Genomic DNA, 12,711 nt, shown 5'->3' with positions numbered 1-12,711 from the left:
TTTCTCACCACAGGATCTTCTGTAAGGTTGAGGTACTTCCTCAGTCGGGCCATTCCTACCTTAGTTTGCTGTACAATACAAATATTATTAATTTTAAATACTAGGTATAGTTTAAATTATTATTTATAGATTTTGAAATCGATCGATCGATAGAACGATTCAGTCTGTAACATCGCACTGCCGGGCATAGGGCTCTAATTCCTGTAGGAAAAAAATCGTAGATCGATCCAGCACGCTACTCTTATACGGTTGGCTGTTTTTGAAATATAAATCCGCCCCTTCTACTTCACTGTCTGTAACTATCTTTACGCTTTGTTTGTAATATATTAGTGGTGTACAATAAAGTATAAAATAAATAAACTGCTTGTTTGTGGCTGATGTAATGTCAGTCTTGGTTTCGATCTCTGCGCGTAAGAGATGTTTGCGTAGGTCACACAGATGTATGCGATGGTTTGGGCTTTTTGTTGGTTGCTGACCCTTGACAATTAATTCTCATTCTACATAAGGTTGTTACTTACTTATTTTTAAGTAAATAATTGTAATATTGTACGCATTTACAAAGCATTTTTGTCAATGGAAAAGAAAGAACTTGGGGAACTATGGCCAGCAGTGGACTGCGATTGGCTGAACTGAACTAAAAGAAAGAATTCTCGAAAGTCATGATATATATGCCAAGCGAATAGAAAGGAGTGAGTGGTTAAGAAAAGTTATTAGAGAAATATCTATTGATGAAAATTCAATTTTTTTTAACCAAATTATGCTTCATGCTTCAGCCTGTAATATACCACTATTGGGCATAGGCATCTTTTCCCATGTAGGAGAAGGATCAGAGCTTAATCCACCACGCTGCTCCAATGCGGGCTGGCGGATATATTTCCTACTAGGAGTAACGATCGCTATCAGGTGTAGGTTTTACCAAATTAGACTAAGAGAATCATTCATTCCCTTAGACTTGGAATTGGAACAGGCCAATTAAAAACAGGTTTCCTTATGGATATAATTAAAACGAAATAAATTTAATGCCAAATATATGTTTATATTTCTTAAAAGTATAAAGAGTTGAGTATTAAGTAGACGCCACCCGTCGTGCGCGGCAGCTGGCCGTCGCGACTGGAAATAAAACAGTTTAGACTTTTAGTATGATTACGATTTTATTCAACGAACTAATTATCATACTTATTTATTTTGTATTTTTATCAACAAAAAAAGAATTTATATATCAGCCGGATGTTACCAATAACACAAGCATCAAATTGCTTACTATATATAGATATTTATTTATTATTATTTAGAATTTATTCTCATCGAATCAATATAAAATAAATATCAGACAACCTTGTACGTAAGTATAAGTAACGTTAATGGGTTTACAAACAAGAGACAACAGTTGAACCAATTGTGTTGTGAAACGTGTATTTATTAGGTGTATTAAATACACGAACAGAATATATTTATAGAGCATTTATATATGTAAAAAGCACCAAGCTATACATGGAATAAATAAATTGAATAAATTTAAAACAAGAACAATGATAAACACTAAATGTTGGATATAATTAAGTTAACAAGAAATAAAAATTTAGGAATTGTTGTTGGAATTTTATTTCATTCATTATAATTTTTAATTTTAGAAACAAATAATAATTTTATTATTTATTATATATCATTTTCAATTACATTACACACATGTTTGAGATCTAATTTTATACTACCGCAAGAATTGTCGAGAAAAAGTCTTAATATGTACGATTTTATTTTTGTGTTAGCCACACATTAGGAATTCTAAATATTTTTGAATATCATATCAAAAATTGACCGCTCCAGCGGGGTTCGAACCCGTGTCTCCGACTGAGCGTGTCGGCGCTCTAGCAATTAAGCTATGGAACGATGTACCTGCTAGATCGAAGAGAAATCGAAAAAAAGTCTTGTTACGCTTTTTTTCGATCTCGCTCCCCTCCCGTTCAGTGCGTGTACCGCGCAATAAGGAAATTCATTTCAAAATTGATAATACCAGCTTCTACACGGAAACCTTACATAATATATCGAAACTTGAAAAATTGTGTGTACCTAATCAAAGAACCATTTAAGAGTGTATGATACCTCAAATTGCTTACTTTCCACTCGGCAGGATGTCCATATCTTCCAAACTACTGAAAATTTAAGATCGAAATTTCTGTATGGTAAAGTTCAGGACATAAACTATCTTTCATATGTTTCGAAAACACGATTTCATAAAATTTTCTCGATACAAAAAAATCGCAAAGTTACCTCTATTTTTGTATTAAAACCTTAATATTTCAGCAAATATAGAAGTTATGGACTTGAGATAAGCATGGTAATTGAAATAAGTATAAAGAACATTTTATATGTTGCGTTTTTTTAAAAATAACTGTTGGTAATGTTTGTGGGGAGAAAATATAATTCGCGCGATGAACAACCAAGCGCTCTCAATTCTCATGTGTATTTAGTAAGGGTGAAATCTGAATTCGAGCTGAGGTAGTGTAGCCCCTTAAGAGTGTGCTGACTGTGCTAAATAATAAATATTTTGATCGATGTCTCTTACGTGAGCGGTGGGTCAGTCCTCGTGCGGAGCGGTCTAGCAGACGCGCGAGCACCGTCTGCGGCGGGAGGTGCGCTGCGGACACGGCGCGCCGCCCGGGCCCGCCTGCGACTGCACGTTACGAAACATCACTAAACTTATTAATCTATAATATATATAAAAGCGAAAGGTCACTCACTCATCACGAAATCTCCGCAACTATAACACCTACAAACTTGAAATTTGGCAAGTAGGCTCCTTATAGAGCGTAGACATCCACTAAGAACGAATTTTATGTTACTCGATCCCTAAGGGGATAAAACAGGGGGTTGGAAGTTTGTGTGAAAGTCCTATGTTTTTCAAGTAAGAGACTTGAAATTTAAAATGTACGCTCTTTAGATGGTGAGAAGGTGTCGAAATAATGTATTTTTAGAAATCAACTCCTTTTTGGGGTTAAAACGGGGATGGTTGGTTGACTCACTCATCACGAAATCTCCGAAATTATAACAGCCACAAACTTGCAGTTTGGCTGGTAGGTTCCTTATAGGGCGTAAACATCCGCTAAGAATGGATTTTATGAAACTCGACCCGCAAGGGGATAAAACGGGGGTCGGAAGTTTGTATGAAAATCCTATATTTTTGAAGTAAGAGACTTGAAATTTAAAATGTATGCTCTATAGATGTTGAGAAATTGTCTAAATAATGCATAGCAATGTATATATATAAAAGAAAGATCACTGTCTCACTCATCGCGAGAACTCAAAAATCACTGGATGGACAAAGATGAAATTTGGCAGTGAGGTAGATTATAGTTAGTTGACGTCCGCTAAGAACGGATTTTGCGATATTCCATCGCTAAGGGGGTTTAATTGGGGTTGATAGTTTGTATGAAACATATACAGCAGGGTCGGTTTAAAGGAAAATAACCGCGTTTGCAACCCCCTATGTGTTCAAGAAACATTTATATTGATCATTTATAAGTAGTACAAAAATTTTTTTTTACAGTCTAACCTTTACGTTACTAGAATACTTTTTTATTCACCACTGTCGTCACGGAGTCACGGAGGAGCGTGCGTTACGCTATTTCCTGGCATATATTTACTTAGAACCATATTAAAAACTAAATTTCATGCAGTATATTTTAAACATACTTACACTACAATACAATATTATTACTACATTATTTCATACCACAATTCTGAGGAATTCAACGAACCATTATGTACGACGCGACACGCGCTTTACGCGGACTTAGTCGCGGGCAACACTTAGTGTATTATAAAACAAAGTCCCCAAAAGTGTATGTGATGGATCCCTTCAAAATCTACTGAACGAATTTTCATGTGGTTGCACCAATGGGGAGAGGGCTTCAAGAGGAAGGTTTACGGAACGGCTAAGCTGATTTTGACAAGAGATTCACTGGAAGTCTATCGGGAAAACGTTGTGACACACTGATTTCAACGCGGGCGAAGCCGCGGGCACAGCTAGTACTGTATAATAATATAGTGCCGACGATTTCGTTTGTTTCAATGCGCGACTCTCGAAATATTTTTAGTAAATAAATAAATAAATTATGTGCTGTCACAGGACACCAAGAAGGAATGAAGTTCATTCGGATAGTATAGAAGCAACACATTTAGAAAAAAAAATTGGATTTTATATATATTTTCTAGTTTTTAATTTTTTTTATTTTTTTTATTTTGTTGATTGCTTTTTAATTAAGTACATAAAAGTATTTAGGAAAATTAGTATTTTAGAAAATAACAGATACCAATATAAAATAAATCAAACAAAATAATAATAATAATAATAATTCAAACTATTAAGTGAAATAAAAAACATATGGCTTTATTTATTTTTGTCGACAGTATAAAATTACATAAATAATTTTAAATAAGGTTTACTAGTAATATTTTAGTTTTACAAACGTCATATTATACAGTCGTGTGACTGATATTAAGTCACTTCCGTTATATATTTTTCTTACGGTTTTAGTATCACATTTTTTCAGTTCGGTCGCCCAGCCAAATGTCAAGCCTGCCGTAAGGAACTTCGTTCCAATAAATATAACTAGTAGGTATACAGACACGGTCGACTTTTTTTTATACAACTAGATCGGTAAACAAGCATACGGCTCACCTGGTGGTAAGTGGTTACCGTTGTCTACAGACGCCTGCAACACCAGAAGCATCGCAAGCGCGTTACCGACCCTAGCCCTGACCCTCATCTCAATGAAATGACTTCCCCTTAAGTAAGCAAATTAATGTCTGTTTTACGCAAAGCAGGGTGAAATACCTAGCTGCATATTTATTTCATTTTTATAATGAACAAATAAATAATATTTATATATATAATATCTGCCTATGTGATATAGGCTTAGTTACAATACTTGCTAAATGCATTACCAGTATCATTCTTATCACATATTTAACCTATTTACTATACTTCATATCATCATCATCATTATTACAGCCTATACAGTCCACTACTGGACATAGGCCTCCACAAGTTTACGCCAAATAACGTAAACTCATGTGTTTTGCCCATAGTCTCCACGCTGGGCAGGCGGGTTGGCGACCGATACTTCATATAGTTCAAAGTATTTCAATTCAAACGTTTCTTTAATAAAAACCTATCGCTAATTTAAACTGTAATTGAATCAAAGATACAATAGGTGCTGCGAATCACCAGTTTAGACCTTGGCCTTCTCTAATTGTGTTTATTGCAATAAATTTTAAAGCATGATGTAAGACGATCAGTATTCGACTGATTTGATAACTTTTACAACCGCCCGCGGTCTTACTGGCGCGGAAATTATTTATATTTCGACATATACTTTTTCAAATGCATCATTCAACGCAAAATCAGATCTGTGGCTACGGCATTAAAGAATATAGCCACCTCCTCTCTTCCCGTAGGTGTAATAAGAGGCGACTGAGGGATAACACAGTTCCGCTACCACAAAGCCGGCCCTGCGGTCACCAACCCGCCGCCCAGCGTGGTGACTATGGGCAACACACAAGTTCACGCCAGTTTTGGCGCGAACTTGTGGAGGCCTATATCCAGCAGTGGACTGCAATAGGCTGGAATGATGATGATGATGATGAGTGATACTTTTTCAAATGAAATGACATCTAGTCTGCTTGAAGTTATTGCACTTTTGAAATGTTATTTTATAAAAATATGTCGGCAGTTAATGTAAGCTGTCGATGATCCGGTGTGATAATTCTATTCCGAAATACCAAAATAATATTCGATTAATTAACTGACACAGGGTACATATTCTCATCTCAAAAACGAACATCGACATATTTATTTATTTGTAAAATATTTAAAGTTATTAAATTTAACTTAAAAAATTGGAAATAATAATAATAATGAAAGCCTCACACTCAACGGCCCCCCTCCCGGATTAACTCGTGTGTCGGGGGTCTGGAATAACACACAATACACAAGCACAAACGCCTAGGCCATGGTATACGCTTGTATGGCCAATACAAAGGTATCCCATGGGCGAGGATTGGACCTGTAACTGCCGGCGCAACAGCCGCAATCCGTTGCGCTAACGCTTCGTCAAACGTCGGAAACCACCCATAACAGTAGAGGATCTGAAGTTAGATCATGTTTCAGTCAACTACTTAACAGATGATAATTATACTTTATCAGATGAGTGAAGGTCGACCTTGCTAGGGATCTAAGACTACAACACAAACATTCACCTCCCAATGACACATATGACACCTTTGAAAACAAAATCTATCTAATCTAATTATGCGCCTATTTCTAATTAGAAAATATAAATTTCTTGTCGAGTCTAAACGATAAAAATAATACTCGTACAATCGAATTGAGAACCTCCTACTTATTTGTAAGTCGGTTAATAAAGAGATCTATTTGCCAAAAACCATGTGTTCAGCTTCGATAATTTGGATTTAACGATAATGAGTCAATGATAATTGTTATTATAAGGATAGTTAAGCCATTTACCTAAATTAAATTTATATCACATAATTTTGAAAGGTTTTTGATAGGTTATAAGCTTGTTTAGATAAACAGGATCTTTAGCGTAAGTTCATATCAAATTTGGATAGTTGTTTAAAGAACTGTTAGTCAAATTCAAGATTTGTAATTTTAAATATTAGTAAAGAAGTGAAATGACATACAAATGTACTTTATAGTCTGCGATCACGTGACACTATCGATCTGTTTCACTCCATTAAGGCGTAGAAACCATGAAGATGTTTTACTGTTATCGATATTTGCAATTTGTTGTAATTACAAAAATAAATATTATTTGTTATTTAAATAAAAACAAAATCTGCATACATTTTACATAATTATGTTATGAGAAAGAGTTCGTTACATTATAGTTCACGGCTTATAATTAAATATTATAATCAAAACAGATTTTTTTATTTTTATATAGTTCGACAAACAAGCGTAAGGTTCAATGGTAAGCGATTACCGTAGCATATAGACACCCGTAACACCAGAAGCATCGCAAGCGCGTTGCCGACCCAATCCCCAATCCCCCGGAGCTCTGGTCACCTTACTCACCAACAGGAACACAATACTGCATGAAAACAGTATTATTTAGCTGTGATCTTCTGTAAGGTCGAGGTACTACCCCAGTCTGCTTAACAATTTAAAAATCATTAAATGTAATATTACTAAGCGCAAAAATCGCGAACCGATGAACCAATTCGGGTAATTTTGTTTATTAAGTTTTTCTGATACTTTGTAGAAGGTGTTTAAGAAATAAGAGATCCAGAAAATTGTGCTAAAACAATAAAACTTAGCGATTACCTATCTAAACTAAATGTAGTCGTAAAAGCTAGCAAGACAGGACAAAGTCGGTCAGGTCGGCTGTTTATAAATGCGTTGCATTAGATAATTCTAAAAACTCTTTAAACTATCAATAATGTACATCTTTTAAATGTTGTTTCATTAAACTGATTACGCGGAAGTTTCGAGTGATTCGTGTGATAGTTGTTTTTAAAACTTAAATTACAATTCTCTCCGCGTCGCGCACTTGACCGTGGTCTTATGGAAACGGCCTGAACCAGAATGGCCGCACAAATACAAGAAAACTATAATCTCAATGTCGCTCGCAATTATTATGGACGTATTTGCATATTTTTTTAATATGAATATAGCAACTTTAGCCTTGTTTTAGCAATAACAAACTAAAAAAAAAAGAATATCCAATTTGGCGCGTTCGTTCGGATCTTCGGAAGTTATGTCCGTATACGTATAATACATTTCGATTACTGATTTTTATTATTTATAAGTACTTGTTTAAAGATAATCCATAACATGTATAATTGCTTATTTATAATTAATATTAAGTTAAATCAAGAGCTACCTACGTCTCACTATCATTTATTTTTGAAACGCGAAATAATTAAATTGTTTACTTCAGCAGTTCGCTTCGCTTCGAAATAGTTTATTGCACAATTTCACAGCTAAACAAAACAATATCAATATTCTAATAGTAATTCACGGTAACTCTGACTAATTCGCTATTTCAGAGAACTTTACTGCAGTACAGATTTCCTCTACACACACACAAAGTGAACTCATTCATAGTGTTTCCATGTATTTTCTCAAACTCAATATTTATAAATAGAACTTAAAATTACATTTAGATAACGATGATTTCATCTCAGAACACAAAATCGTGACTGTCTTTTGTTAAAGATTGTCTCTAGACCGACAAACTTTAAGGTTATGACCGCAATGTTATAATAATACTAGCTGGACCCCGCAAACGTTTTGCCATATATATTATTAGCCCCTTAATCCCCCTTATAACTTAGGGGTATGAAAAATAGATGTTCGCCGATTCTCAGACCTACCCGATATTCACACAAAATTTCATAAAAATCGGTCCAGCCGTTTCGGAGGAGTATGGTGACTAACAGTGTGACACGAGAATTTTATAACAAAATTGGGACTGGCGTGTCCATGTAGGACAAAAACTCCTAAAAATAATAAATATAAAAAAAAATAAATAAATAAATAAATAAAGTTATAGGAAATGAAGATGTTTTTAATGACTAACTGAGGGAGGGCACAGGCAGGATTTTCCTGCTCAAAATCTGGAGCAGCCCGACTGGGGAAGTACCTCGACCTTACAGAAGATCACAGCTAAATAATACTGTTTTCAAGCAGTATTGTGTTCCTGTTGGTGAGTAAGGTGACCAGAGCTCCGGGGGATTGGGGATTGGGTCGACAACGCGCTTGCGATGCTTCTGGTGTTGCAGGCGTCTATAAGCTACGGCAATCGCTTACCATCAGGTGAGCCGTACGCTCGTTTGCCGACCTAGTGATATAAAAAAAAAAAGAATAACGTGTGTAAGTAAATTCTCGATCAACATCTAGCTTCCAATATGTAATTTATTTACAAATGTAAACGTATACCTACCAAAAATATTTTTTCTCAGAGTTTTAAAGCGGTATAAATAGTTTTATAGGGTTCGCGGAATGTAACGTATCAGTCAAGGGCCGGTGTTTTATAGACTTGCGCAAACCCGGCGTGTGGCTACTAATACTTCGCTATTATTATCAGCCAACAGAATATAGATGTTTTTATTGTTTTTACGATGACGTCCTGCTCCAAAATTAGTCTCAAATTTTATCAAAAGATTTTCAATGTTCGAGCAACCTAAAAATACAATTACCAGGTTTTGGAGTCGTAGTCTGAAGTCCAAATTACCGACATAACTTGTCATAAATAGAGCTATCACTACCAGCTGTAATGTATTATTGATATAAAATAGTAATGAATTACTAATATTAGGGAAATATCTCGTATTTGACGATAATTATGAATAATATGTCAAAATCTTTTATGTGTTCGATACCCTCGTCCGTCAATTGTGTCAACAAGCTGGAAACAAGCTCTTACACTAACTGCGGTAGCTTTACTTAAGATTAAAAGTAAGTAATGAAACACGATACAAAATTGCTTGTAAAAGACGCCCTTGATTGTTATAATATGAATTAAATGAGAAGCAAACACAGACCAACAAACTATAAAAACTAATACAGAATTAAAGGTTGTTGGTATCCCAACGTACGACAAACTGGATACAATTAATCAGCAGAAAAACGAAAAAAAACCGACTTCAATTACATCGACGAGTAATACAATGTAGAGCAACGAAAAAATAGTCAAGTAACTACGCGTTATCAAAGATTACTCAAAAAGTAGTTATCAGATCTCAATAAAATTTATATGTGACTACATGATAAGCATCAGCTTTCGATAAAATTAAAAATTATCAAAATTAGTACACCCAGTAAAAAGTTATTGCGGATTTTCGAGAGTTTCCTTCGATTTCTCTGGGATCCCATCATCAGATCCTGGTTTACTTATCATGGTACCAACCTAGGGATATCTCCTTTCTAACAAAAAAAGAATTATCCAAATCGGTACATCCAGTAGAAAGTTATGCGGTATAATACAACGTAGGTCGACGAAAAAAGCGTCAAGTAAAAACGCATTATTAGATATAGCTCGAAAAGTAACTGTTAGATCTCAAATAAATTTAAATGGGACCAAATAACACACACCACCTTTCGATCAAAAGAAAATTTGTCGAAATCGCTCCACCAGTCAAAAGTTCTGAAGTAACATACATTAAAAAAATACAGTCGAATTGAGAAGCTCCTCCTTCCTTGGAAGACGGTTAAGAAGTAGCTACTGATACTGACCAGCACGGTCCTCGTGCGCTCCTGGAAGCCGACGCCGCACGTCACGCTGCAGCGGCTCCACTCGCTCCACGCGCTCAGCTGGCAGTCCGCCGGCTGCGGACCTGCACCACACACTGGCTACAATGAATCAGACGGAGCGCTACTGACCAGCACGGTCCTCGTGCGCTCCTGGAAGCCGACGCCGCACGTCACGCTGCAGCGGCTCCACTCGCTCCACGCGCTCAGCTGGCAGTCCGCCGGCTGCGGACCTGCACCACACACTGGCTACAATGAATCAGACGGAGCGCTACTGACCAGCACGGTCCTCGTGCGCTCCTGGAAGCCGACGCCGCACGTCACGCTGCAGCGGCTCCACTCGCTCCACGCGCTCAGCTGGCAGTCCGCCGGCTGCGGACCTGCACCACACACTGGCTACAATGAATCAGACGGAGCGCTACTGACCAGCACGGTCCTCGTGCGCTCCTGGAAGCCGACGCCACACGTCACGCTGCAGCGGCTCCACTCGCTCCACGCGCTCAGCTGGCAGTCCGCCGGCTGCGGACCTGCACCACACACTGGCTACAATGAATCAGACGGAGCGCTACTGACCAGCACGGTCCTCGTGCGCTCCTGGAAGCCGACGCCGCACGTCACGCTGCAGCGGCTCCACTCGCTCCACGCGCTCAGCTGGCAGTCCGCCGGCTGCGGACCTGCACCACACACTGGCTACAATGAATCAGACGGAGCGCTACTGACCAGCACGGTCCTCGTGCGCTCCTGGAAGCCGACGCCGCACGTCACGCTGCAGCGGCTCCACTCGCTCCACGCGCTCAGCTGGCAGTCCGCCGGCTGCGGACCTGCACCACACACTGGCTACAATGAATCAGACGGAGCGCTACTGACCAGCACGGTCCTCGTGCGCTCCTGGAAGCCGACGCCGCACGTCACGCTGCAGCGGCTCCACTCGCTCCACGCGCTCAGCTGGCAGTCCGCCGGCTGCGGACCTGCACCACACACTGGCTACAATGAATCAGACGGAGCGCTACTGACCAGCACGGTCCTCGTGCGCTCCTGGAAGCCGACGCCGCACGTCACGCTGCAGCGGCTCCACTCGCTCCACGCGCTCAGCTGGCAGTCCGCCGGCTGCGGACCTGCACCACACACTGGCTACAATGAATCAGACGGAGCGCTACTGACCAGCACGGTCCTCGTGCGCTCCTGGAAGCCGACGCCGCACGTCACGCTGCAGCGGCTCCACTCGCTCCACGCGCTCAGCTGGCAGTCCGCCGGCTGCGGACCTGCACCACACACTGGCTACAATGAATCAGACGGAGCGCTACTGACCAGCACGGTCCTCGTGCGCTCCTGGAAGCCGACGCCGCACGTCACGCTGCAGCGGCTCCACTCGCTCCACGCGCTCAGCTGGCAGTCCGCCGGCTGCGGACCTGCACCACACACTGGCTACAATGAATCAGACGGAGCGCTACTGACCAGCACGGTCCTCGTGCGCTCCTGGAAGCCGACGCCGCACGTCACGCTGCAGCGGCTCCACTCGCTCCACGCGCTCAGCTGGCAGTCCGCCGGCTGCGGACCTGCACCACACACTGGCTACAATGAATCAGACGGAGCGCTACTGACCAGCACGGTCCTCGTGCGCTCCTGGAAGCCGACGCCGCACGTCACGCTGCAGCGGCTCCACTCGCTCCACGCGCTCAGCTGGCAGTCCGCCGGCTGCGGACCTGCACCACACACTGGCTACAATGAATCAGACGGAGCGCTACTGACCAGCACGGTCCTCGTGCGCTCCTGGAAGCCGACGCCGCACGTCACGCTGCAGCGGCTCCACTCGCTCCACGCGCTCAGCTGGCAGTCCGCCGGCTGCGGACCTGCACCACACACTGGCTACAATGAATCAGACGGAGCGCTACTGACCAGCACGGTCCTCGTGCGCTCCTGGAAGCCGACGCCGCACGTCACGCTGCAGCGGCTCCACTCGCTCCACGCGCTCAGCTGGCAGTCCGCCGGCTGCGGACCTGCACCACACACTGGCTACAATGAATCAGACGGAGCGCTACTGACCAGCACGGTCCTCGTGCGCTCCTGGAAGCCGACGCCGCACGTCACGCTGCAGCGGCTCCACTCGCTCCACGCGCTCAGCTGGCAGTCCGCCGGCTGCGGACCTGCACCACACACTGGCTACAATGAATCAGACGGAGCGCTACTGACCAGCACGGTCCTCGTGCGCTCCTGGAAGCCGACGCCGCACGTCACGCTGCAGCGGCTCCACTCGCTCCACGCGCTCAGCTGGCAGTCCGCCGGCTGCGGACCTGCACCACACACTGGCTACAATGAATCAGACGGAGCGCTACTGACCAGCACGGTCCTCGTGCGCTCCTGGAAGCCGACGCCGCACGTCACGCTGCAGCGGCTCCACTCGCTCCACGCGCTCAGCTGGCAGTCCGCCGGCTGCGGAC

The 12,711-nt window shown here is 41.3% G+C and overlaps 1 long non-coding RNA gene across 1 annotated transcript; it reads right to left on the bottom strand.

The window, feature by feature from the left end:
- Positions 1–1,015: 1,015 nt before the first annotated feature.
- On the bottom strand, positions 1,016–10,386 carry LOC123669990. The gene is made up of 3 exons (XR_006745844.1): positions 10,259–10,386; positions 2,564–2,671; positions 1,016–1,110 (listed from the first exon to the last, which is right to left on the bottom strand). It is a non-coding gene; the product is annotated as an uncharacterized LOC123669990 (long non-coding RNA).
- Positions 10,387–12,711: the final 2,325 nt, after the last annotated feature.

The sequence above is a fragment of the Melitaea cinxia genome, chromosome 4, assembly GCF_905220565.1.
Source record: "Melitaea cinxia chromosome 4, ilMelCinx1.1, whole genome shotgun sequence".
Classification (NCBI taxonomy): Eukaryota; Metazoa; Arthropoda; class Insecta; order Lepidoptera; family Nymphalidae; genus Melitaea; species Melitaea cinxia.
The sequence above is the reverse complement of the archived record's forward strand: the minus strand, read 5'-3'. Positions and strand labels throughout refer to the sequence as shown.